Here is a 6537-nt window from a genome sequence, read left to right on the forward strand (position 1 = left end):
AGGGTGTTGTATGATCGTTCATCCTCTATTGAAAGACCTGGATTTCGGCCACCAAAACTATATCAAAGGCTATCACTAAATCATCGAAGCAAGGGGAAAACATCCATCAGAGGAGACAATGCAACTTTCATAAGTATCCGACTAATAGAGGCAGGTGAGTCAATTTTCTTGTGAACATTTCAAGTGTACAAGGTCTTGTACGACGACTCAAAATGGGCAGGTTGGATTGAATATGAGCGGGTTAAAAATGGGTTAGACAAAAAGGTAAAAATCCCCCGAGACCAAATAAAAACAAGAGGGAGAGGAAACATGCCATTATACCGGAAAACAGGAAAGTTTAAAATTCTTTCTTGTTTTCATTTCTCTCTTTTAATTAAACACTCAAATTTTAGTCTTTTTTATGAAAGTGAGTTCAGAATGCCTTAGTATTTTGGAGTTCCTCTTTGTTTTACTTAAATCAGATAACTAGTAGTGTGTGGTACTGAATCTTCCGACATAAATTGGAAAATTCTTGCAACTTTAACAAACATAAGAAATAGCATTAAAACAACAGCACACGAATTCTACATACTTATCTAATCATATTTATTATTCAAAAATCACATGGTCATGACTCATGATTCGTTTATTCTAAACTATAATCAGATAAGTGATAAGTGGACCCTTTGAACACATTGTTTGAGGTCTTACTTTTATGTCTATCACCCATTTTCCAACTTGTATTCCAATATACAACATCTTCTTTTTTTTTCCAATCAAAACTAGTATTCCTAAAGATGGCTGATGTGTTTGTGTCATTTGCAGTACAAAAATTGGGTGATTTCCTCATACAAGAAGTTTCCCTGATATCAAATTTGACAGATGAGGTTACATGGCTGAGAAATGAGCTACTCTTCATACAGTCTTTCCTCAGAGATGCAGAACTAAAGCAACATGGAGGTCAAAGAGTTGTTTTTATTCTCGAGACTTACAGCTTCGAGGCTCGTAAACGTGCTAGTCGTCTCAAGGCTTGTGCTTGCATATGTAGGAAGGAGAAGAAATTCTACAATGTTGCCGAGGAGATTAAATCACTCAAGCAATGTATCATGGATATCTCTTGCAAACGAGAGATTTATGGTATTACAAATATCAATAGTACTAATTCAGGAGAAGGGCAAACTAATCAGGTTACAACATTGAGAAGAACTACCTCATATGTGGATGACCAGGATTACATTTTTATTGGCTTTCAGGATGTTGTACAAACATTGAAAGATGAACTTCTCAAAGTAGAGCCTTGTCGAAGTGTTGTCTCCATTTATGGCATGGGCGGATTAGGCAAGACCACTCTTGATAGAAACCTTTACAACAGTTCTGATATACTCAATAGTTTCCCTACACGCCCTTGGATATGTGTCTCTCAAGAGTACAACACAATGGATCTTCTTAGAATACCATAAAATCCATCCAAGGTCGCATCAAGGAAAATCTAGATTTGTTGGAAAAGATGACAGAAGGAGATCTGGAAATTTATCTTCGTGCTCTATTAAAAGAACGCAAATACCTTGTGGTGGTTGCTGATGAATGGAAGCCAGAAGCACGGGAGAGTTTGATGAGAGCATTCACGGTTAGAAAGAATGGCAGCAGATTTATTATTACCACACGCGAAGAGGATGTCGCTGAAAGAGCAGACGACAGAGGTTTTGTTCTTCGTTTCCTAAGTCAAGAAGAAAGTTGGGATCTCTTTTGTAGGAAACTACTTGATGTTCGAGCAATGGTTTCAGAAATGGAAAGTCCAGCTAAGGATATGGTGGAAAACTGTAGAGATTTACCTCTTGCAATCCTTGTATTGAGCGGGCTACTTTCGCATAAAAAAGTCTAAACGAATGGCAACAGGTGAAAGACCACCTTTGGAAGAACATTAAAGAAGATAAATCTATTGAAATCTAACACCCTATCCTCAAGCTACAATGATTTGTCAACTGTGCTCAAGCAGTGTTTTCTCTACTTTGGTATTTTTCCAGAAGATCAAGTGGTAACTGCTGATAACATAATACGGTTGTGGATGGCTGAGGGTTTCATACCCAGAGGAGAAGAAATAATGGAGGATGTCGCTAAAGGTTTCTTGAATGAACTGATAAGACGAAGCTTGTTTCAAGTGGCTAATACATTTTAGGAAAGAGTTACTTAATGTAGGGTTCATGATTTACTCCATGATCTTACGATACAAAAGGCATCAGAGATAAACTTCTTTGACATTTATGGTCCAAGAAGCCACTCCATATCCTCTTTATGTATCAAACATATGATTCACAGTCAAGGAGAAATGTACCTCTCACTTGATCTTTCTAACTTAAAGTTGAGGTCAATTATGTTCTTCGATCGAGGCTTTTGTAAGACAAATCTTATAAACATCAGGAGTGTGTTCCAACACTTATATGTGTTGCACTTGGATATGAATGTTGGGAATATGTCTATAGACGTACCTGATGCCATTGGAAGTTTGTACCACCTCAAGTTCTTAAGCTGAAGAGGTATCTGTGATCTTCCCTCTTCCATTGGCAACCTCACCAATCTACAGACACTTGTTGTCGATGTAGGAGGATACACTTTCCAACTACCCCGCGAGACAACTTACCTGATAATTTAAGACATTTAGTTTCTCGGTATTCAAAAAACTAACTAGTCTTCGAGTTCTTGAAGGTGTTGGTGTGATCAATGGAAAGATGTTGACCCTGTTAATTTAGTAGATCTTGGAGAATTAAGCATGTTTGATATTAGCAAATCTTACTCCCTAAACAACATTAGCAGCTTAGCACTCTCACATTGCTGGGTGGGTATGGTAACTCATCTCCATTTCCAGACCTTGAATTTGTTAATTGTTGTGAAAAGCTCCAGAAATTGAGGTTAGAAGGGGTGATAGATAAACTGCCTCATCTCTTTCCAAGTTCCATCACAATGATGCTTCTTTTGAAATCAAGACTGACAGAAGATCCGATGCTTATTTTGGGAATGTTGTCAAACCTAACGAATCTCGATTTGATTAGTTCTTATGAAGGAAAAGAAATAATGTGCAATGATAATAGTTTCAGTCAACTAGAGTTCCTTCAACTTGAGGATCTTCGAAACCTAGAAAGATGGGATTTAGGCACAAGTGTCATGCCTCTGATTAAAGGTCTTGGTATCCATGATTGTCCCAATTTAAAGGAGATTCCTGAGAGAATGAAAAACGTGGAGCTGCTGAAGAGGAATTATATGTGGTGAAGCTTTTGAAAAAATCATTTATATGTATGTATATATATATATATATATATATATATATATATAAAAAAAAACCTAAGGTCCGCCTATGTGGCGCCCCTACAAACAAGAAATCCCTTTTAAATTTATTTATTTATTATCAAAACTAGCATCCCACTTTCATGAAGAATTGTGACTTTTATGAAGAGTTGTGACTTTTACAAAAAGTTGCGACTTTTATGAAGAGTTGCGACTTTTACGAAGAGTTGTGACTATCATGAAAAGTTGCGACTTTAATGAAGCGTTGCACCTTTTATGAACATTTGTGCAAGCTACCCTTTGTTGTCTATGAAGAGTTGTGACTATCTGATAAGGCACAATAAACATTTGTCGAAGCTACCCTTGTTGTCTATAAATAGAGGGATTTCCTCTCATTTTAAAACAACGAAAATTCTAAAACTTTCCTCTTCTTCTTCATAACTGAATATTTATGTACTTTCTTCCTGTTGAATGACTCACTGACACGATTGCTTATGTTACAGATCTTGGTATGTATTTTTACGGTCATTAATTATGCTTATGTTTTTAAGAATAAATGATAAGATAAATTATCCTTATCTCAAAAAAATGATAAGATGGAATAAGTTTCATTTTTCTTTACATTATTAATATTTGTTACCGTGTAATCTTGTATATAAGATAATATACTGTTTTAGTTTCAATGACTGATAGGTTGAATATATTATTTTATAAAAATCTAAAATGGTGTAAATAGGAACGGAGGGAATATTTAGAATTAAAATAAACATTGATGTTTTTCAACCTTATAGTTATTCTCTTGGGAGTAAGGGTCAAATCGCTTTTAGCATGCGTCCTTGGTCAATCATGATAGCGGATACATCTTCTATCTTTTTTTTTTGTTCCCATTGATAGAACTATGTTGATTCGTTTTGCTTGCAGCAGGCAAGGCTGTAAAATCTTGGATTCTTCCTGATTTGGTTCCTTCTTCCAAGATTTCTCCCATTTTAATGATTTCTGTGAATTTTGTCCCATTTTCTCATAGTAAAGATTGTTATCTTGACATTCACTAAAGGTAGCATCCATTTCACTTTCACTCATCGGTGGTTGGATTCTAGCTGCTTCTGACCTCCAACACAGAAGCATACTCACGAAATGTCTTAGTTGACTTCTTCTTCAACTTGGTCAGGTAGAACCTGTAGGAAATGTGGAAGGAAAATAGTATCTTTATAGAATGCTCAAGTTTATTATAGGCTACTTAAGGCCACTTGAGATGATTACAATCATCAACTACATCACTATTTATACTACTCAAAATAGAAAACAAAAAGTCTTGCACAAATAACTAAATACATGTATCACAATTTACTAGATACATGTACTACGAAATTCTAAAAAGACTTCTTGAAAAACTAAGAGACAATTTTGGAAGACTAAACACTGATGCATTAATTCCAACACTCCCCTTAATGCATTTTCTTGATAACTCCAATGCGTTCTCGAAGATAGCAAAATTTTTCTCTAGGAAGTGTTTTGGTGAAGACGTCAGCAAGTTGTTCTCCTGTCTGACAATAATGCAACTGAATTTCGCCTTTCTCTTGTGCTTCTCGGATAAAATGATACTTGATGGAAATATGCTTTGATCTTTCATGGCTGACTGAATTCTTGGCAATTGCAATTACTGATTTGTTATCACAATACAGAACAATCCCTTTTTTTTTTTGTTTTTCACCAATGTCTTCAAATATTCTCCCAAGCCAAATAGCTTGAGAAGTAGCCTTGGATGCTGAAACATATTCTGCTTCGGCAGTGGATTGAGCAACAACACTTTGCTTTTTTGATAACCAAGAACAAATGCTTGATCCAAATAAGAAAGCATAACCAGAAGTACTCTTCATGTCATCTATACTTCCAGCCCAATCACTATCAGAATAACCAATTAAGTTCAAATTTCCACCAAATTTGTACATTATCCCATAATCCATTGTTCCTTGCAAGTAGCATAGAACACGCTTTGCAGCTCCAAAATGCACTTGGCTTGGTTCTTGCATGAATCTGGATAATAAACTAGCAGCAAACATAATATCTGGCCTTGTTGAAGTAAGATATAGCAAACTTCCAATCAAACTCCTAAAAAGTGAGCTATTAACTTTCTTTTCTCCATCATCTTTTCTAAACTTCTCATTTGCTGCTAATGGTATGGTCACAGACCTGCAATCCATCATTTTGAATTTTTGAAGAATACTTTTAGTATAATTCTTTTGAGAAATGAAAATTCCTTCTTTCACTTGAGAAACTTCGATGCCCAAGAAATAATTTAGCAATCCAAGATCACTCATTTCATAAGCTTGCATCATATCTTGTTTGAAATTTTGCATCATCTTTACATCATTTCCTGTAAAGAGCAAATCATCCACATAGAGACAAACAATGATAATGCTGCCATGTTCTTTCTTCACATACAAAGTGGCTTCACTTTTACTTCTCTGAAAATTATTTTTCAGAAAGTATATATCAATTTCATTGTACCAGGCTCTTGGAGCTTGCTTCAGCCCGTAAAGAGCTTTTTTTAGTCTATACACCTTTTCTTCTCCCCCTTGAACAAAAAATCCTTGAGGTTGCTCAACATAAATCTCTTCATCAAGTTTTCCATTCAGAAATGCTGATTTAACATCAAGTTGAAATATCTTCCATTTCTTTTGTGCAGCAACAACAATTACAGTTCTAATTGTCTCAAGACGAGCAACTGGAGAGAAAGTTTCATAAAAATCAATACCTGGTTTTTGCGTGAAGCCTCTAGCAACCAACCTTGCTTTGTGCTTTTGAATATCTCCTTCCTGATTGAGTTTGATTTTGTAAATCCATTTTAGACTTACAACTTCTCTTTCTCTAGGAATAGCCACAAGCTCCCAAGTATTATTTTTTTCGATCATTCGAATTTCTTCTTCCATGGCTTTCTTCCAAACATCATGCTTTATTGCTTCTTCATAATTTTCTGGCTCAACACCGGCAAAATTACATCTTTGATAAATGTCACTCAACATTTTTGTTCCTCTTGGAGGCGGTTCTTCATTATCTGAATCTGGGATTTCTCCCCCTTGAGAGACATCTTCATCTTTCTCATCCTCTTCTTGATTTGAAGATATGATAGCAGTATTCTCTATCTTTTTATCCTCCCAATTCCATGTTGTTTTTTCATCAAAAATGACATCTCTACTAACAACAAGTTTGTTAGTTTTGACATCGAGAAGCCTATATCCTTTTGTCACATCACTATAACCAAGAAAGACACATTTTTGA

General features: G+C 35.5%; 1 pseudogene; it reads left to right on the forward strand.

Moving 5' to 3' along the window:
- Positions 1 to 490: 490 nt before the first annotated feature.
- Positions 491 to 3745, forward strand: LOC107016155 (annotated as a pseudogene).
- Positions 3746 to 6537: the final 2792 nt, after the last annotated feature.

Source organism: Solanum pennellii, chromosome 4 (assembly GCF_001406875.1).
Source record: "Solanum pennellii chromosome 4, SPENNV200".
In the NCBI taxonomy this organism is placed as follows: domain Eukaryota; kingdom Viridiplantae; phylum Streptophyta; class Magnoliopsida; order Solanales; family Solanaceae; genus Solanum; species Solanum pennellii.